Genomic DNA, 22151 nt, shown 5'->3' with positions numbered 1-22151 from the left:
AGCCGAAAAGCCCAAATGTTCATTAATATGTAATTAGCCCACGAATATTTTGTGACTTAAATTAATTGTATCCAACGTTTCAGAAATATCGAAACTGAAATCTTGTCCTTCTTACTGCACTTTTGTGAAGAGAAATGAAAAAGATTAATATGTATATTTGTCAGATGTTATGTCGAATTCAATGAGTGTGCGATGTTCAGATATTTCAACCATTTCCTTTTGATGTGACGATTTTACTAATTATTAACTGAATAAACTAACCACGCTCATACATGTGTGTATGTGTGAAATGTGGTACTTTTATTCAATGCAATTAAAATGATTTCATTCAGATGCTACTTGAATATTGTTTGGCTGGGAAAATTATGTGTTGTATCAATTTTTAGAACTAAGTCAATAAAATTGATCTGAATCTCTGACATTGGTGCCGTGAAATCGTGAATGACTGGCATTTTTAATGTTGCGAGGGTTTTGAATTTTTGACCAGGGGCGTAGTTCGTGATCTGGCGGGTGATGGGCCTGGCTTTGACCTGTGGAGCGTGCTGTCAAATCCAGTCGAGTGGGGGGGGGGGGGGGGGGGGGGGGGGGGGGGGGGGCGGGACTATTTACTGTCAGAAAGAGTTTTAATTCGTTTGGCATTTTCAGCCCAGTTGACCGGTAGGATAATCGGGTCCCCAATTTTTGTACCAGCACTCGTCTCACTCAAATAGACCTTTAGTTGACTGATATTGGCAAAATACAGTACCATGCCTCTGCAGTCAGAGATGATTATCTGACAATGGACTTTGTGGGGGCAGAGTCGAGGGAGCTTGACTTTGCCTTCAACAGGATTATGCATAATCTGCAGTTATTAAAACTTGAAATAGAAAGTCCTCTGTTACCCAACATGAATAACTTCACCCTTAAAAACATAAGAGCCACAAAAGGTATACAAAATAATGAAGCAGCTGATGGAGGTGGAGTGCCAAACTGCATTTGGAGACCTTAATTTGCTGCTTCATCATAAAGTAATTTTTGTTGATCCTTCCCCATGCACCAGACCTTGTTGGCAGTGGAATTACTCTTGATGGTAAATGGTGACTGTGCCTTTCTTCACAGGAAACAGAGAGAATCAATCTATGTTCCCTCTGATGTTCCAGCTCAGAACAGCATTGGTGCAAACATGGAAGCAAACTCTTCACTCGTCTTCCTGACCGCAGATAGTTTATGGGCGGCATGGTGATACACGGCTGCCTCACAGCACCAGGAACCCGGGTTCGATTCCGGCCTCCGGTCACTGTCTGTGTGGAGTTTGCACTTTCGCCCCGTGTCTGCATGGGTTTCCTCCGGGTGCTCTGGTTTCCTCCCACAGTCCAAAGATGTGCACGTTAGGTGGATTGGCCATGCTATAATACCCCTTAGTGTTCAAAAAGGTTTGGTTGGGTTACAGGGATTAGGGTGGGGGGATGGGCCTAGTTTAGGATGCTCTTTTGGAGGGTCGGTGCAGAGCTGATGTGCCGAATGGCCTTCTTCTGCACTGTAGATAATCTATGATTCTTAATGGAGTCTAGGGAAGTGGAAAAAGTAATTGAAGTAAATGGGAACCTCATGTTCCCAACAAACACCACTGAAAAAACAAGCAGCTAACGGAGAATATTTCTGCCATTGGATCTCAAAGTAAATTATGAAGTAAATCTAGCAATTATTTGTTACATTAAAACATTGGCTATCCTTTAAAAGTACTTAATTGGGCAGCACTGGACGGCATGTAGCACAGTGGTGAGCACTGGGACTGAGACGCTGAGGACCCGGGTTCGAATCCCGGCCCTGGGTCACTTTCCTTATGGAGTTTGCACATTTGCCCCATGTCTGAGTGGGTTTCACCCCCACAACCCAAAAGGTGTGCGGGTTAGGTGGATTGACCACACTAAATTGCCCCTTAATTGTGAAAAAAAATAATTGTGTACTCTAAATTTATAAAAGAAGAAATTGGGCAGCACGGTGCCGCAGTGGTTAGCATTACTGCCTTACGACGCCAAGGTCCCAGGTTCGATCCCAGCTCTGGGTCACTGTCCATGTGGAATTTGCATGTTCTCCCCGTGTTTGCGTGGGTTTCACCCCCACAACCCAAAGATGTGCAGGGTAGGTGGATTGGCCACGCTAAATTGCCCTTTAATTGGAAAAAATGAATTGGGTACTCTAAAAAACATTTTAAATGTACTTAATTAGCTGTAACGCACTTTGAGATGTGCGGTGGAGGCGAAAAGCACATAAACTATGTGTCTTTCTTCTTTCTGTCTTTCTCCTTTTCAAACTCATCTTCAGTTGTTGTTGCACATCTGATCCATCATGATATTAGAAAGTCAACACCGAGGAATGTGAGAGGGAAGTCTGTGGCAGCTGCCAGTCCAGTTCCTGCCACTTAGTGCATGGCACAACACAACAACGCATTGTCTCACTGGATCAGACTTCCGTGAATCTGTCCAGCTGTAACAAAGACGTTTATTTTACTTGATGATAAGAATTAAACAACGTCATGTGAAATTCTTATGAAATTTGAACTTAAGCATAAATACTTTTGTTCAGAAAAATAAATAATGAAGATGAATAATTTATCTTATGGAGCTGAACTCGCCCATGTGTTATGACCGGGATGGCAGGTATACATGGACTATCTCACCCCACTACTCCACAGGCCATACCATTCATTTAAAAGTTTAATTTACTCACCCAAATGTCCAATTTTGTACCTTCACTATTGGTAACCAGAATAAAAGAGACTTTAGAACATAGAACATAGAACAGTACAGCACAGAACAGGCCCTTCGGCCCTCAATGTTGTGCCAAGCCATGATCACCCTACTCAAACCCACGTATCCACCCTATACCCGTAACCCAACAACCCCCCCCTTAACCTTACTTTTATTAGGACACTACGGGCAATTTAGCATGGCCAATCCACCTAACCCGCACATCTTTAGACTGTGGGAGGAAACCGGAGCACCCGGAGGAAACCCACGCACACAGGGGGAGGACGTGCAGACTCCACACAGACAGTGACCCACCCGGGAATCGAACCTGGGACCCTGGAGCTGTGAAGCATTTATGCTAACCACCATGCTACCCTGCTGTTCTTTCAGTAAACTCAAAATGATTGATCTTTGGAAGGTTAAGTCCTGGGGGTAGGATATTCTGAGGGGCTGGGAAGTGGGGCGTGATCACAGTGTCAGGGGTAGGCCCCAATGTCCCCGGGAGGGGTAGGTGCCCCAACTCTGAGCGTATCTTCAGAGTGAGGCACCACACTTCCTGCCCAAGATGGGGAAAAGTGTCACTTTCTCACCTTCCTCTCACCTGCTCCCACCAGCATAAGTGTGAGGTTGGATGGGTTAGTAGGTGAATGGATGTGTTTCCTGCCTCAGGCCCTGCCCACCCCAGAGCGCAATAGCGTCTAGATTGGGCGGTTTTGCGTAGTGGAATTCCATCCATTCAACTTTACGTCAACCCATCTCAGAACCCGCCTTGAGGGGAGCATGGAAGCATAACATTTTGCCCCAAATTATAGAGCTGTATTAGCAAGCTCCATTGGAGCTGTCTGTCATTCTGAGTCTTAATTCTCTACAAAGGCCAAGGGATTAAGGTCAGTGTATATTAATGTTTCTTTACAGCCATCACAGATGAACACCTCAAAATGTTTAAGAGCCAGTAACAATCCCAGGGTTTCCCAGGGTTTTCTTTTCTACATGGAGTAAGTATCTTTTTTGGTGCCGATTTAAATTCTTATAGAAGTACCCCACCATTTTCTTGATGCCCGATTCATCGTCCTGAAAGAAGACTATACCCATCCCAAGCTACATCGCAAAGTTAGGTGTGGTTAACACCAGCTCATTAATTAAGATTGCCTTCAGATTCTCAAAAGCTGCCTGGCACTCTCTTAGCCATACAACGTTGCTGGAATGTTGGAGGGTGTTTTCAGGCCTGGCTTCAATTTTTAGGCTGGTGGGTATCCAAAGGCTGAGAGTGGGAAACAGAAAAAGTTCATACTCTCGATCGTGAGTGGGAAAGGGGTTGCATCTCAATTGGAAGGCCTCTTTATTGAATCTTTTAAAGTTGTAATTTGAAATGGAGACCCCCGGCTCCACCGTTCTTGAACAAAACAATTTCATACATTTATTGCACTTGTTGCATTAATTGTTTGATTTTTTTTCTCAACAAGACAGTAAGAAGTAGGTAAATGCAATTTTACTACTTTTGAAAATATATTTTGAAATAACTTGCATGACGTTTGAGGGTCACTGAACAAATAAACAACATTCATGGTTATTGAATTCCTGACTGAGACTATACAGCAATTTTGAAACAGGCAAAATGGATTTTAAATAAAATATTTAATTATGGAATTGGGAGGGCCAAGGTGGTAGCATAGTGGTTAGCACTACGGCTTCACAGCGCCAGGATCCCAGGTTCGATTCACTGCTGGGTCACTGTCTGTGCGGCATCTGCACGTTCTCCCCGTGTCTACGTGGGCTTTCGCTGGGTGCTCCGGTTTCCTCTCACAGTCCAAAGACATGGAGGTTAGGTGGATTGGCCATGCTAAATTACTCTTGGTGTCCCAAAGGTTAGGAGGCATTATTGCGTTATGGGGATAGGGTGGAAGTGAGGGCTAGAGTGGATCGGTGCAGACTCGATGGGCCAAATGGCCTCCTTCTGCACTGTATGTTCCATGTTCTATGTTCAGAAAGGGGCATACTCCACTCAGGCACCAAAGAGCTATGGATCCTCCTACCTCCCCAACCTGCCCCCCAACAGTAGGGACACCACTCTTGCGACCCCCAAGATTTTCCTTACCCTTCCCTCATTGGGATCCATGATACATACCAGAACTGCGATCCTGGGACATAGTCTCAGGGACAGCATTGCAGCACCTCTTCTGGCAACTGCAGCACGGTGCCTGAAGGGGCTGGACTGCTGACAGCCAATCTGATTGGCCGAGATTTCCGTCGGTGCTGATTTAAGTCCCCCTGCTGCTAATCAATACTGCTCTGAGGGGTGGCACGGTGGCGCAGTTGTTAGCACTGCTGCCTCAGGGCGCCGAGGACCCAGCTTTGATCCTGGGTCACTGTAGGTGTGGAGTGTCTTGTTTTGCTCTTGGTGCAGCATAAGCTGCTTCCTTGATGTACATTCTGACAAAGGAAGGTTCAGGCGTGGAGATAACTTCAACAGGTTTATTAAACTATTTACAATTCTCCTACTCAGATTCACCTCGACTGTTAATCCTTCTATAGCTACTCAGACTGACAAACCAGTCTGCTACAATCCACGTTGTGGGGGTGATGTTCAATCAACCCTGTGTCTTTACTCACTGAGTGTCTCCCCAGGAAAGAGGAAGATCATGTGTGCTGTGTCCTTTATATATGGGTTGGTGTAATGCCCCCTGTGGTCGTGTCACCTCTGTGTGTATCGTGAATGCCCATTGGTCATGTCCTATCTTACTGACCTATTGGTTGAGTGTCTGTGTGTCATGTCTCTGGTGCTCCCTCTAGTGTCTAGCTAGTCTACGTGTACTTACATGAACCCCTTGTGTATCTACAGTGATGCATATCACCACATGGAGTTTGCACATTCTCCCCGTGTCTGTGTGGGTCTCACCCCCACAACCGAAAATGTGCAGGGTAGGTGGATTGGCTATGTTAAATTGCCAGTTAATTGGAAAAATTAAGAAAAAAGAATGAGATAGCACTCCTCGTGGGTTAGTGAGGTAAATAAAACCATACTGATTAGAAATCTTACAGGTTCAATCCTTTGTCCTTGTTGAGTTATCCACTTTCTGCCAGGGTAGCAACATTGGCTTTAGAACATCCTCCCTTAATCTCTCCATATAAACTCTCCTGCCCATATCCAAGGCCTTGCCATCTCACATTTCCTTGCTACTCCTGTTGTGTCAATCATAAGACCATCTCTGATCACTTTCTTGTATCCCTCTGAACTTACATTTTCCTATCCCACTCGCGAACCCCACTTCTTTCTGTGTTCGTCCAGTAAAAAACCTGGGCCCAATTAACTTACAACGGCACTTTCAGATTCTCCACTAAGAAGCTTTTGGCCCCCTGTGCAGGTTAGGTGGATTGGTCAAGCTAAATTGCCCCTTGGTGTCCAAAAGGTTAGGTGGGGTTACAAGGATAGAGCGGGGCATGGGCCTAGGTGGGATGCTCTTTCAAGGGATCAGTGCAGACTTGATGGACTGAATGGCCTCCTTCTGCACTGTGGGGATTCTATGATTCTTTCATAACATTTCTCCAGTTACGGATCTGCTCAACTCTATCCCACCTCTGCTTGCGATTCCCCAGTCCTCAGGTGCTGACAGAAGTCCTGCCTTCTGCTAATCAACACTCCTTTGAGGGACAACACAGTGACGCAGAGGCTAGCACTGCTGCCTATGGCACAGAGGACCCAGGTTCGATCCCAGTCCCTGGTCACTGACTGGGTATGGAGTTTGCACATTCTCCCCATGTCTGTGTGGGTCTCATCCCCACAACCCAATGCCCCCCCCCCCCCCCCCCCCATAATGCAACCCTGCCCGCACACACTCTACCTCCCTGCAGGACTGCAACCCACTTCTCTCACACTCTCTCCTCCCCACACCCCCCACCTTCACACTCTTCCCCTGCGAGCCACATCCTTTCACAGTCTCCCCACCCCTCACGTTCTCCCATTTTCACAATCTCAATCTCACTCACCTCTTTCAGCTGGAGTCTTCAAGGCAGCCGGCCTCAGCCACTGTGACTGCTGTGCCTCTCCCTTGCCTGTTGGCCTGGGTCAGCTCTTCTGCTCGTCAGTTCCTCATGGCTTGATTCAGGGCATTGCACTAGCATGCCTGTTGCTGCCATTTGTCCGCTAGTTTCGGGGCACGGTGCAAACGGCTCACCTCACCTGCTCGGCGGCTGACCTTGTGGCTTGATTCGGCAGTTGAGCCTTGCTGTTGCTGGGCCTGTGTCTGCTAGGCCCAGCATCCAGCACAAAGCTGCTCGGCTACTTGTGGCTTGATTTGCAAACCTCAGCAGGCTCTCCCTCACATCTCATCATGGTCCCGCGCGCACTCACCTCAAGTTAACCGTTCGTTACCAGTTTTCCGGTTCTTTTGGACTCACTAATCAGAGTCTGAGTTTGCTCTGCATTTACCGCCAATCAGCTCATTTGTATTTTTTGTGCCCATCAGCAAATGCACAGTAAATCCACCAGTCCACCAGGACCCCATTGGGCCCTTTGGTACGGGCCCTGTGCCTAGGTACAATATGTTTAATTGTCGATCCCTCTCTGCTCTCTGTCTCTTTTTTTCTGAGATCTTTGGCCCTTGACTGCTCCAATGACTTACAGCTACAGGTTTGTAACTGAAATGCAACAGCTGTTTATTTTTAACAAAAATAGAGATAAAACATGCAATACTTATAATAATAAAGTAACGGCCAGCTAATCTATTACTCCTCCCTTTTACCGTCCCAACCTCTATTCAAACACAAACAAGACAGACACACACAGGGGAAGGGGAAGGGATAAAAATATTGGAATTAAAATATGAAATGGAAGATGAGTGTCCTTGCTTCGGATGTTGAAGTCGTTGTAGTTGTAGGCGGTCCTTCCAGGGAGCAGGATGATTGAAAACCACCGGTTAGATTGCTGATCGCAAAAAATAATTGGGTACACTAAATTTTAATTTTAAAAAAACTTTCAACTTTAACATAAAATCACCCTGGACCTTCACTCAGATGAACAGGTCAGGCCAGTCTGATTCTTAAGACTCAGTTTTCTTTGCAGCTCAATTTGGCTGTGGAAAGAGAAAGATCTTGGGTGGCATTCTCCATTTCTAATGTCGGCGCATAATTCATGGAGTTCCACGACAGCAAAACTGGCGCCGTACCGGATTGATTCTGCTACTGTTGAGGGGCTAGCACCGGCACCATGTGGAACACAATTGATTCCAATGAGAAACAAAACGGGATTCACCAGTTTCACAACTGACACTCAGGTAGCTGCATATAGACATTTCACTCCCCACACACACCATCCCAGCCAATAAGACGGCAGCAAGACATGCAGCCGCATGCTTTATGGATGCCAAGCTGGAGACCCTCCTGGTCATGGTGGAGGGGAGGCAGAATATCCCGTACCCCGGCCTGGGAAGGAGGCTGCCAGCCGCTGCCATTCGCCATTCCTTGGCGCAGGTGGCAGAGGCGGTCAGCGCCATGAGCAACTCCGTCTGGACCGGACATCAATACCGGAATAAACGGCACAACCTCCTCAGGAAGGCCAGGGTGAGTAGACAACACTATGCCCCTAGCACTAACCCTCGTCCCACACACCCGTAACTCTACTGCCCCCAACTCGGAGGGTGGCAGAACCTCCACCATGCACCACATGTCAGCACCCAACCGGCCGCCATGGGTGCCCAGGCCACTGAGGCCACCAGCTATGCATGCGTCGGGCTGTCTAACACTGTCATTTCCGTTTGCCCCCCCACCCCCATCCCAGGAGAAGCCGCTCATAACCGCTGGGAGCAGGAGAAGACTGGACCATGGCAAGGCAGAGTCACCTGGACATGGTCGGCAGCCCAGAGAAAAGGGAGGCCTTTGGGGTGGATGGCATGGTAGCGCAGTAGGTAGCACTGTTGCTTCACAGCTCCAGGGTCCCAGGTTCGATTCCCGGCTGGGGTCCCTGTCTGTGTGGAATCTGCACATTTTCCCTATATCTGCGTGGGTTTCCTCCCACAAGTCCAAAAGACGTGCTGTTAGGTAATTTAGACATTCTGAATTTTCCCTGTGTGTACCCGAACAGGCGCCAGAATGTGGTGACTAGGCGCTTTTCACTTTAACTTCATTGTAGTGTTAATGTAAGTCTACTTGTGACAATAAAGATTATTATGGAGATCGGCCCTGCTGAGTTGTGTGTGTCAACCCACCCCCATACCATCCCATCACCCTCACCCCCGCACCACCCTCAACCCCACACACTCATCCCCACACCACCCCCACACCACCCTTACCCTCACCCCCACACCACCCCAACACCAGCCTCACCCTCACACCACCCTTACCCTCACCCTCACACCACCCCCCACACCATCCTCACCCTCATCCCCGCACTGCTCTCAAACCCACATCTTCACCCCCTCACCAGCCTCACCCTCATCCCCACACTACCCTCACACCACCCTCATCCCCTTCCCCCCCCCCCCCCCCCCCCCCCCAACCCACAGTCTAATTGTGAGTCTTGTCTTGTGTATTACAGGACCTGCTGGGATGGGTCCATCTGGTGTCCCCCGCCCCCAGCCAGTGCCACAGCCGTAGCCCCCCTTGTGAACCGAGCACTGATGAGGAAAGCAGCCTGGATACCAGCCCTCCACCCCTGAGCTTGAGTATGAGGATGACACCGACATCCTGTCACAGCCGTCTCCAACACCCTCCACCATTCTATCAACAATCACCTCGGTTGGGCACAAGTGAAGAGGCTCCTGGGACACTATCTGGTGCACACCACACAGCCGCCCCAGTACAATAGGTGGAGGTAGGAACCCCCAAGGGAATGGATGGTGGGAGGGCGGGCCAACCCCAGGGACTAGCTGCCGTCCAGATCGGTCCCGGGCTGCAGGAACGGCGTCCGCGGTAGAGGCATTGGGGGCAATGGTTTTGGTATGGATCAGCATGTCCAAGGCCTGGGGCCTTCTCTGCAGGCACTGTTTGAGGCCCAGGACAGGGCTGCTGCCTCAGGCAACCATGTGCCAGAGCCACCTGGAAATCACAGCGGCGCTCCTGAGCATGGCCCAGTCACAGCAGGCCATGGCTGGCAACATTGGTGGCATTACCCAGGCGCTGGCCGACATGGTGCAGACACAGAGGGAGGCGGTCCAGTCCCAGGGGGATGTGGCACAGTAACTGTCCGATGTGTCACAGACACAGAAGGTGGCGGCACAGTCCCAGAAGGATGTGGTCCACTCCCTGCGCTCCATGGCCATGAGCATGCCAGACCCCGGTCAAGACCAGATTAGGCTTCCATGACTGGCAGTGCCAGATGGTGGGAGAGCCTTAGGGGAAAGCTCTGCTCGCGCCCCTGGTCCATGGCCACCCTGAGGGAGGGAGAGGTGATGGGGCTTGTGCCGGTGACGCCCGCAGAGGAGATGCCGGAACACCGCAGCACCTCGGACTGCCCCTCTCCTGTCCCTGGTGCACCTGGTGGGCAGTGGGCAGAATAGGGCACAGTTTAGATATAGGGGCTAGGGCACAAATCTGTATATATGGTGTAACATTAAACACCGGTTCACACTGGTACAAATTGCCTCAGTGCTCTGTCAGATGGGTGTGAGGGGTGGGCTGTACTGGGCTAGCCAGAGAGGGGGAGAATATGGGTGACCTGAACTCCCGACAATCCCACCACCCCCCCCTCGACCGTCCCCACCATGGTTAGGGATTCAATGGAACTGTGTGATGGAATGGCCAGCTCGCATGCAGGGATCATGCAGAGTCATACGTTGTCAAATGATATGGAACAACAGAGCACATCGCAAAAGGGGTTGTCATCATCCTCCATACCATGAGGCAGACCCGGTGTTACTGCCAATCCACAGCCCACACCTCGTAGTGTGGTAGGTATGTATCACAGAGGGGATTGCAGGCGTAGGGGTAGCCAGAGGTGGGGGAGGTGTGTGGGAGTGGGATGCAGTGTTGTGTCCCCGGCCAGTCCCCCCCCCCCCTAGTTGGTGAACCTGGAGGTGACCAGAGCAGCCCATGCATGTTGGCCCTGGCGCACACATCGTGCGGCTTCCTGTGCCTGCATGGGCTCTATTTACTGCCCATCCTCCCCATACCCCGCTTCCTCCTCGGCGGATGAGGCCTGGCATTCCTCCTCTTCCTCCAGTACATCGCCCCTCTGCTGTGCGATGTTGTGGAGGACGCAGCAGGCCGCCACGATGTGGGCGACCCTCTCAGCATCGAGGGCCCCTCCAGAGCGGTCCAGGCACCTGAACCGCATCTTCAGGAGTCCGAATCAGCACTCAATCTCACTCTTTGTTTCTGTATGGGTGTCGTTGTAGCGGGTCTCTGCGCTGTCTGTGGCCTCCGGATAGGTGTCATCAACCACGACCACAGTGGATAACCTCTATCGCCCAGGAGCCAATCCCTCAACCAGGGTGCACCTCGAACATGTCAGGAATTGTCAAGTGTGCCAGGGTGAAGGTGTTGTGCACACTGCCCGGGTATCGGGCGCAGACGTGAATGATGCGCAGCTGATGGTCACATATCAGCTGCACGTTCATCGAGTGGAACCCCTTTCGGTTTGTATAGAGTGGCCTGTCATCTGTAGGTGCTCAAGGGAGTCATGCATCCCATCGATCACTCCCTGGGCCCGGAGCATTCCATTGATGGTGACTATTCCCACTGCCCAGGCAACCTGGTGGGCTCGGTCCACATTGAAGTGGATGTATTGAGCCGCCTGGCACATAGGGCCTCTGTGACGGCACAGATTCACCTGTGTGTCTCGGTCTGTGACGTTCCGGACAGATCCTCACTCGGCACCTGGAAGGATCCCGTGCCGTAAAGGTTCAGGGAGACCATCATCTTGATGGCCACAGGGAATGGGTATCCTCCCCATACCGCTGCTGTGCAAGGCATGCCACAGTGTCTTCCTGCTCAGTCGGAGTCTTCGACTGCGTCACAGTCCGGCAGGTCCTCGAATGACTGCCGCTGCCAGTACACATGAGGCCTCATGCAACGCCTCCTTGGCACCTCCTCCTCAGCATGTTGGGCAGCTGGCTCTCCATCCTGGGCGGCTGCTTCCTGTCCCTCTGAGGCACGCTCCACTGTAGCAGCTTCCTCCTCTTCGAGCAGTTCCAGCTCGTACAGCCAGAGGGCATCCCCCAGGGCTGCGGTGACTAGCAGGAAGGCCACCATTGCTGGTTGAACTCCATTATCCATTGTCTGAAGGGGTTGAAAGGCCGAGGTATTAGCATGTTGCATACCGCCTGTCCAACGGGCTACATGGTGGCCCCGGTTGCTACTGCGGGCTCTGCCCGTGCATGTTTCCGCCCCCCCCCCCTACCACCACCGCACCATGGCCCCATCGCGGCTGGGACAATGGGGGCCTCTGGCCCTGGTGCCTGCCCCTGCTGCAAGGGGCATTGGCTGGCCAGCTGTATGCTCCGTGGCCCCTGCCAGGTGCCCCTGCCCGGTGCCCCTGTAGGGGCTACAGAGGACGTGGCCCTGGGTGGACCGCCGGCGGCTGGCAGCCAGGTGGGGGAGCTATGGCAGAGGGTTGGGTGCAGGGGGGGTGGGGTCACCCAAACAGCCGGTGTCACTCTGCAGAACCAGGGGCCAAGGTGGCTGGTCAGTGGGGTGCGCAGCAAGATTGCTGCCTTGCAGGCCACAGCAATGCGGTCCGTGCCTGGACACCGTCCCAGTCCCGTGCGGGACCCCCAGACACTTGGTCTGTTCCCCTGTCAATCCTTCCCTCCCCCGGCCCTGGCAGGACACCCCCCCCCCCCCCACCCCAGCCAGCCCAGCCAGTGTCCGGCCTGGCAGCCCAGAGTCGCGACTCTCTGTGTCTTATCTCCTCTCTCTCCCTCATCAGCCAAGCTGCCGGTTTCACAATTTTTAAAAGCACAAGTGAACCGGGCCATCGGGAACTCGGCCCATCGGATGCGGAGAATCGCGGTGGCCCCGGAGAATACCGGGTTGGGCCCGCTAATGATATGCAAACGTTGTTTACTGTACATGCGTTCCGGCCTGCTTTGATGCTGCTGTTGAGGTGAATTGCGGAGAATTGCGATTTGGCGTCAAATCGACGCTCGCCATGATTTTGGCGTCGGAACCCTATTCTCCGCCCAATCATGTTTCGCGATTTCAGCATCAGTCAATGGAGAATCCCGATTCTTTACATGGGACCTTCAGAAAGAATCTGTCAGGTGAGTGAGAGAGAGAGAGAGAGATCAGTGCAGTGACCCTCCAGCTTCTGGTCAAAATGAAACTAAAAGCAAAAAACAGTCTCACAGAAGAAGGAACATTCCAGAACTGGAGGCATCGAATATCAGCTAAGGCCCGGCAATTTTAAAACAGCTCACTGGCTGCCAGCCAAGTCCATTAAGAAGAGTAATCACTGATGTCAGATCAAAAAGCACGTCCTGCTGGAGTGCCCTGTGTTTTTTTAAGTTCAAGGTGAAGTCCAACTTAAAGATATAGGTTCCATTAATTGTCCGGATACATACATTGAAATAGCCAAAAGAACAGAAATTAAAAAGAAAAAATCAATGGACAGGAATCAACAGGAGGATCCTTACAAAAGATAACAACACTGCTACTTCATCACCATGGTTGTAATATTTGTGTCACAGCTTGCTTATCAGACCACCTTTGTTTGAGGAACTTTAAGATGTTCTTGGGCCACTTTGCAGGCTCCCATGAGCCATTCCTTGAACACAGACACATAATTTAACCAAAATAATTCATCCCTCTATCTTAAAGATATCTCTACTGATTAATTTTGGAGGACCTCTTATCTCATGTCCATAAATTAATTCAAAAGATCACTGTCTGTGTGGAGTTTGCACATTCTCCCTGTGTCTACGTGGGTCTCACCCCTACAACCCAAAGATTTGCAGGCTAGGTGGATTGGCCATGTTAAATTGCCCCTTAATTGGAAAAAAAATAATTGGGTACTCTAAATTTATTTAAAGAAAGACTATCCACTCTGTCCACGCCCCTCATAATTTTGTAGACGTCTATCAGGTCACCCCTCCGTCGTTCCACTGAAAACAAACCGAGTTTATCCAACCTCTTCTCATAGTTTATGCCCCCCATGATGCGCTAACAATTGCACACAGAAACACGAAACGGTACAAAAGAGGCTTTATTGCCATGAGATGTTATTCCCTCAAGTGGAGCTGTAAAATGGCAGCTCAGGAGACCTCATGGATATTTATACTGCTCCCTGTGGGCGGAGCTAGCCGGCAGGGGCTTACCGACAAACTATGCAGGGGCTTACCGACAAACCTATAATAGCAGGTACTATTGTACATCCCCTAATAGAGGCACACACATATATATACAGTGGTATTACCACATTCCATACCAGTCAACATCCTGGTAAATATCTTCTGTACCCTCTCCAAAGCCTCCGCATCTTTCTGGTAGTGTAGCGACCAGAATTCATATGAAAAAATCCTGGAACCTTTTCCTCCCTTTAACCTCACTTGGGCTTTCCATAATTATGGGAGACGCTACTACCTTCACTCAGGCTGAATCATTTCCCAGGAGTAAGTCAAATCCATCTACGGGTAACTTCTGAACAATCCCTCACTGTCCCAGACATTAGGTCGCAGTTTAAGTGCACCAGGTACAAAGGTATGGGTTTTTAATCCCCACCAATACATTTATTAAAACTTGACTTTTAATGCACTCTGCTGGAAAAAGTATACCTTTATCCAGCAAAAAGGTTTGAGTGACTCCCATATCTCTTAAAATAATTATAGTGTAATTATAGCTTTAGCTGTCTCATTTGAGTTACTTTTCATCTCGATAAGAATTCCTTACAATTCTTGAATATCGTATTCACATCTCCTGAACTCACAGCAGTGTTCACACTGCGTTTCACTTCTGTAATTAATGTTACAACTTGGTCTGTTGTATTCTCAGTCAACTCCTTTTCCGGAATCCCACTTACGTACCCCAATAAGTCACATGGGTTTCCCATGCAACCTCCAGAAATCTGCATAAATGTGTCCTACCCTGTTACAACCAAAACACTAGGCCTTCGAATATCATTCTCACCTTCGACACCTTCGAAGGTCTGCGTAGGGGTTTCTGAGAAATTCCCAGCTGTCCATTCTCTTCCCTTGGTTCTTGCCTCCTTTTCACCTTCCTCTCCCCAATTCCCATCCTTATCTGGTTTGTGACGGTGATGAAAAAAGGATTTGGATTTATGGACCATCTCATAGTCATCTCCGCTGCCCATCCATCTGTTTCAGCCCTCTGGTGTTCAACATGGGTTCTAGCTTATGGAGGAAATACATTTTTGAATTCTTCTAAGAGAATTATTTCCCTAACAGCTTCACATTTATAATAATAATCTTTATTAGTGTCACAAGTAGGCTTACATTAACACTGTAATGAAGTTACCTTGAAAATCCCCTAGTCGCCACACTCCGGCGTCTGTTTGGGTACACTGAGGGAGAATTCAGAATGTCGAATTCACCTAACAAGCACGTCTTTTGACGTGGGAGGAAAGCGGAGCAGCCGGAGGAAACCCACGCAGACCCGGGGAGAACTTGCAGACTCCGCACAGACAGTGACCCAATCCAGGAATCGAACCTGGGACCCTGGTGCTGTGAAGCAACAGCGCTAATCACTGTGCGACTGTGCCGCCTCCACCTTTAATGTCCAAATCCAATGGTCAATATTACTTTGTTTTATCCTCCCAAATTCAATATAGGGCATTTTGAAATATCTGCCTGTGTGTCTCAGGAGCCAATTCAAACAAATGATGAGCAGCCTTTTTACTCCATCATAATATATAGTAAGCATTTCTGACAGTGATGCATGAGCTCTACCCACCAAGCTACTCTGTAGCAGCAATGTCCAGTTCTTTTTTGCTTAGCTATCTTCTGTAATAGCAATGTCCAGATTTTTTTTTTGCTTAGCTATCTTCTGAAGCGAAATAAAGAATGCCTCTGCGATCCCTTCCTCAAACTGCGAGAGGGCTTGTATAAATTTAAACATTTCCCCACTGGGTTTTGTATTGGAGGTGATTTTTCTGTCATCGGAATTTTCCTCCGTATCTGAGAGCCTCTTGCTTTAATGCCAGCTATTTAAGATGGCATTCCCTTACTCATTCCTTCTCTTTTGCCCTTGCATCTCATTCTAGCTCTCTTTTCTTCCTTGCGAAACTTCTCTTTCTGGAGGTTCGGTTTTTACATTGCCATTTCTCTTGCTCTCTCAACTTCTAGTTTTTATAATTCCTTTTCATGTTCAAGCTGCTTCATTTGCAACTGAATCCTAGCTAACTCAATTAGACATTTTCCCGTTCTAGTTTCAAATGCTGTGCTATTCCCTCAAGTATCTCCGCTTTCCTCTCTCCTCCGGTTAATTCTACCTGCAACATCGCCACCAATTTCATTAGCTGAGCCTTGGTTAATGTTTTAAAAATGAGTCAGAGATAAATATTCCAGCTGTAAAACAGTCTTAGCAACTTCCACCCATTTTGGTTTAATAATGCATGATTATATCTGTCCTTTTTTGCTTTACCAATTATTAATGTTCCACGTCCAATCACCCATTGCTTGCATTTCAAATCCCATAAGTGCCCCCAATTTATTTTATGACTGGGATGGGTGGAGTGCGCGGAATAGTTCGCTCCACTACTCCAGAGGCCATATCATTATTTTAATATACTCATCAAAATGGCCAATGTTTTACCTCCGCCACTTGTATCCAGAACAAAAGAGACTTTAATCAGGCTTTTAACAATAAACTCAAACAAATTGATTCATCATAACACAAAGCCTCTTTTTAAAAACAAGTTGTGGCACAGTGGTTAGCACTGCTGCTTCACAGCGCCAGGGTCCCGGGTTCAACTACAACTTTCGATGACTTTGTGATTTTTGCACTTTTTCCCTGTGCCTGCATAAGTTAGCCTTGGGTAGGACACAGACAATTATACTGTGGAAAAATAACCATTTATCCCCTTTTACACACACATACATAAACAAAGATCAATCATGTAGGGGCTTTGCAAAGATGGGCTTTGGAGGATAACTTTATAAAATAAAAGATAAAGTTCATAGGGTTTCAATGCAGTTAATCTGGAGCTTCCTCATTTTAATACGAGTCACTGGTCCCAGTAAAAGTCTGGAGATTCTTGGCACCAGAACTTTGGCATAGAGGAGAATATAGAGCTGGATCAGTTCTTTACATCTCAATGTTAGGTGTTTCTAAATGCGGATAGGGTATAGTCAGATGCGGCCTCTCTGACTACAGGTTGATAACCACACACAGAAAGCCAGGCAAGACAGGGTAAGAGAACCAGTTAGGGTGGCCTTCCTCCTCGGTTTATTACCCAAAACGACTGAGTTCAAAATCAATTAGTTCAAAACTTAAAGTCATGTGAATTCCAGTGAGTCACTAGCCTTTGCCTTTTTTCAGTTTATTTCCTTCATCAATTAAAGTTCAAAACAAACAATTCTTTCCTCTCAAGTACCATGGGCGCGATTCTCCACTCCCCACGCCGGGTGGGAGAATCGCTGGAGGGCCGCTCTGGCACCCCCCGCGATTCTCCCACCCCCCCCCCCCAAAATGGCGTGTCGCGTTTTGCGACACAGCGCTCGGAGAATCGCTGCTCGCCGTTTTTTCCTGGCGACCGGCGATTCTCCGGCCCTGATGGGCTGAGCGGCGTGACGACCCCGATGGGTTCACGCCGGCGGCAACCACACCTGGTCGCTGCCGGCGTGAACATCGCTTGGCAGGTAAGTGTGGGGCCTGTGGGGGGCGGAGATGGGATCGAGCACCACGGGCGTGCTCAGGAGGTGACTGGCCCGTGATCGGTGCCCACCGATCGTCGGGCCAGCGTCTGTAAACAACAAACTCTTTCCCCTCCGCCGCCCCGCAAGATCAAGCCACCACGTCTTGTGGGGCAGCGGAGGGGAAGACAGCTGCTGCACATGCACGGGTTGGAGCCGGCCAAACTGCGCATGGCACCACCGGCCGCGTCATTCTCGGTGTGCCGCTTTGACGCAAGCGTCAAGGCCCGGCGGTCGTGTTTCCCGCAACGCCGCTCCACGGGGCAGGAGCGGCCTCCGGGTTTCACTTCGGCGTCGGCCGTTGTGGAGAATTTCGCCCCCTGTTGGCCAGGTAATTTCTTTGAGAAGGCATTGTTGCTCCCAATCCAATCCAATCTAGGGGCTGGTTTAGCTCACTGGGCTAAATCGCTGGCTTTTAAAGCAGACCAAGCAGCAGCACGGTTCGATTCCCGTACCAGCCTCCCCGGACAGGCGCCGGAATGTGGCGACTAGGGGCTTTTCACAGTAACTTCATTGCAGCCTACTCGTGACAATAAGCGATTTTCATTTCATTTTCATTTTTTTCATTTCAAAAGTGAATTTATCACCTTTTTGTAAAAGAAAAATCCAAGTTTCCTGATAATGCAATGTCCGTCCAAAGCTTAAAAGAAAAGTCCAATTCAGGAAGATCTGGAGCTGGATTCTCCAAAAATGGGGCTATATCCCCTCCGCAGCGGGGATCGGAGAATCGTGGGAGCGGCGCCGGCTACAATTCTCGCGTAAACAGGGATTCTCCGCAGCCCCACGCTGAACGCGATTTCGGCACGGGGCTGCGGAGAATCCAGCCCATGGCTTTCTGAACACCTGACAGTATTCTCAAAATGACCACAGGGTGGGGATGATGCATAAATATGGTTAGCAAAAAAGACTCTTGGGGAGGACATGTGAAACAAATTGTGACATCCGGTGCACAATTTTCTTGGGATTTTTTTGAGTCATATTAATTCTCTTTATTCTGTTTTTATTCTTGAAATACCCTTCATTCAATTAACTATTATTTTTCTTTAAGTTTCACAATGCACTGTAGCTAATGGGTTTAACCAGTAAAATTAAAAATACTGACACATTTTACCATTAGTTTTGTTTTAGACCTCTTGTTTATTGCCGTGTGCAAAATGTGACAGTCTGCTACATCTTACTTGGTCATCAAATCCAAAGCAGTTATAACAAACCAATCAAACCTCCACATATATTCTTTGTTCTGCAGGTGATCATAAAAAACAAGTTGTCCAAATAGGTTACACTTGCTTGCACAATATTTGCAGGCTGTTTAGCATATTGTCAAACTTAGTACCGAACCTTATTTTTTTTAGGGTTAACCATCTCCCTGGTTTCTCCATCGCCCAAACAAGCTGTTTCAATGAGATTCTGCATCTGTTAATGGCCCTTTGACACAGCCATAATGGCAAGCAGAGCCTGTGGGCATTTCGCCTCCAATGACAACTGCATTCATGTACTAACATTAACACTAAAAGAATGTCATGGGGTTTTGTGTGTAATAAGTCATGCGGTTCAGTGACACCACGCATTGGACTTCCGACATGTGGCACCTATGAAGTAATGAGCTATTATTTCCTCAAGGCTAGAAGTTTTCAATTTTGACTCCATCATTAGAGATATGCTGAATGCAGGCTTCCACACTGGGAAGAAAAGAGAATCAACAGATAAATCACTGTGCAAATCCAAAGGTCTGATTACAGAGCATCGCTGGCAGAACCTGTTGATAAAAACAAAATACTGCAGATACTGGAAATCTGAAACTGAAACAGAGAATTCTGGAAAAACTCAGCAGGTCTGGCAGCATCTGTGGAGAGAGAAACAGAGTTAATGCTTCAGGTCCGTATGGCTCTTCTTCAGAGATAAAGAGAGGGAGAAATGTGATTAATAATGTACTGTAAGAATTCTTACAACACCAGGTTAAAGTCCTGGTGTTTTAAGACTTCTTACTGTGCCCACCCCAGTCCAACGCTGGCATCTCCACATCAGGATTATATACTGTACAAGGAGTGGAGCAGGTGGAGCTACTTAGAATGCTAGTGATAGGTGGGAGCTAGGAGAGATTGCAGCAAAGATGTTTAGAGCAAGACAAGACAGAGGAAGTCTTAATGACAGTGTGAATGACTATGGAAGGTTCTGATAATGGCATTAAGATAAGATTGTTTTAAGTGGAGAACCAAGGTCAGTGCTCAATGAAGCAATCTCCACATCAGTGCTCAATGAAGCAAATCTCAAGAACAAATGACAGATGGTCCAGTTTGGAGGAGGATGCAGGTTGCATTGGGAGAATATTTTTTGGATTTAATAAAAAGAGTCAAGATGGAGGAGAAAGGTCACAGTCTATAGTCGATTAACTCAATGTTGAGGCTGGAAGGCTGTGACGTGCCTAATCGGAAGATGGGGTGCTGTTCCTCCAGTTTGTGTTCAGCTTCAATGAAGCATTGCAGTCAGCCAAGGACAGACATGTGGGCATGACAGCAAGACACTGAGTTGAAATGGCAAGCAACGAGAAGATTGGGGTCATGCTTGTGGACTGAGTGAGGGTGTTCTGCACGGCGGTCACCCAATCTGCAGCTTAGTCTCCTCAATAAACCTGTGGGACGTTTGTCTACAATGATAACAATAAATTCACTCATCTCCTTCCAGCAACATAAAAAAAAACTAAGAGTGCATGGTGGCACAGTGGTTAGCACTGCTGCCTCACGCCGCCGAGGACCCGGGTTTGATCCTGGCCCTGGGTCACGGTCCGTGTGGAGTTTGTACATTCTCCCCATGTCCGCCTGGGTCTCACCCCCACAACCCAAATATGTGCAGGGTAGGTGGATTGGCCGTGCTAAATTGCCCTTTAATTGGAAAAAAATTATTGGGTGCTCTAAATTAAAATAAAACATAAAAATCATGGAATTGCTACCTGTCTATTGGACTGGAAGACAATTCATGATTCAGAAATCTAAAATCGGACAAGAAAATTCTAATTAAACGAACAGTGGGCGTAAAGAAAAGGGCATTCTTTTCTAGTAGGTTCCATTGCCTTATACATTAGTTGTAATTCTTCATCCAATATATATAATGGCTGCAGTGTACACTTTATGAGTATGTTCGATACCCATCACTCCCTTTTCACAGTATATTAATTGCAGTGTTAATGTCAGCCTACTTTTAACAATAAAGATTATAATTATCCCTCTGAAACTTAGAGTGACAGAGAGGATTCAAATATGGCTCATTCTTCATCTAATTGCACTGCCGTTCCTCAGCCATTTGGTCAAATCTTAGCAAATAAAGTCTCAGAAGAGCATCTTGAAGTTCAGCCATGTTGTATATCCTATATCTGTTCAATCCATCAATGCTACTGACATGTACCTTTGTAGCATTTTCTGCTTTTGTTTCAGATCCCAGTATTAGATTTTTTAACTTTCTTATTTTATCCATATGTGTTAGTGCTTGGGAAATAGTTATCCACCATCATTGTGAAAAGATGATCCTTATTTTACTTTAATGTGGAAGAGATCTCATAAATCTGAATAGGTTCTCGAAAGAAAGAAAACAGTGTTCAACATATTTCTTGCATTAAATATCTTGAAGTCTGTGCTGATTAAAGACGCTCATTCAAAACCCATTTGGAAATGGGCATCTGCAATAATATAACAATGCTAAATTGTTCTGTGATTCTTATCTGATTTCTGATTTAATGGATACCATTGTGTTTGGACTCGTGCTTTAATATTAACATTTCTCCATTACATTTCCTTGCCTGCAGGCTGTTTTCAAAATAAAGAGGCACTTTCATGAAGGCGATTTGTTAGTACAGTAAAGAAATGCCTTGGAGGAACAAAGATTAGAGATGGAAATTGATTCTGGTATTAGTTCCAAAATATTTGTGTGTGAAAAATACTTAAAAGCAGAGATAAGCCGCAGGAAAGAATCCTGTGACTGTGACCTTGATAGTTACCCCATGTCATTTATCTTCCGTGAATGTTTGCATTCATGAAGTTGAATGATAAAATCTGTTGAAGATTGAAGTACTTTCATCCCTTTTTTTGCCCAAGTGAAATACAGTAAATCTCCATCACTGGATTGGATTGGTTTGGTTTCTTATCACGTGTACCGAGGTACAGTGAAAAGTATTCTTCTGCGTGCACTGGACCAGAAATGCACCCAAACCTCAGTAAAGCACTCCAATGCAAGGGAATACGCAATGAACAATAGATGCTGGGAAGTACAGAGGACCAGAGGACCTTAGGGTGCATGTCCATAAGTCCTTGAAGGCAGCGGGACAGGTCAATAAGGTGGTTAAGAAGGCATATGGAATACTTGCCTTTATTAGTTGAGGCATAGAATATAAGAGCAGGGTGATTAAGATGGAGCTGTATAAAATGCTAGTTAGGCCACAGCTGGTGTACTGTGTGCAGTTCAGGTCGCCACACAATAGGAAAGATTGCACAAGAAAGGGTGCAGAGGAGATTCACCAGGATGTTGCCTGGACTGGAGCTTTTCACCTCTGAAGAGAGGCTGGTTAGGCTGGGATTGTACTCCGAGTAGAGAAGGCTGAAGGGACACCTGATTGAGGTGCACAAAATTATGAAAG

This window comes from Scyliorhinus canicula, chromosome 17 (genome assembly GCF_902713615.1).
Source record: "Scyliorhinus canicula chromosome 17, sScyCan1.1, whole genome shotgun sequence".
NCBI classification, from domain to species: domain Eukaryota; kingdom Metazoa; phylum Chordata; class Chondrichthyes; order Carcharhiniformes; family Scyliorhinidae; genus Scyliorhinus; species Scyliorhinus canicula.
The sequence above is the reverse complement of the archived record's forward strand: the minus strand, read 5'-3'. Positions refer to the sequence as shown.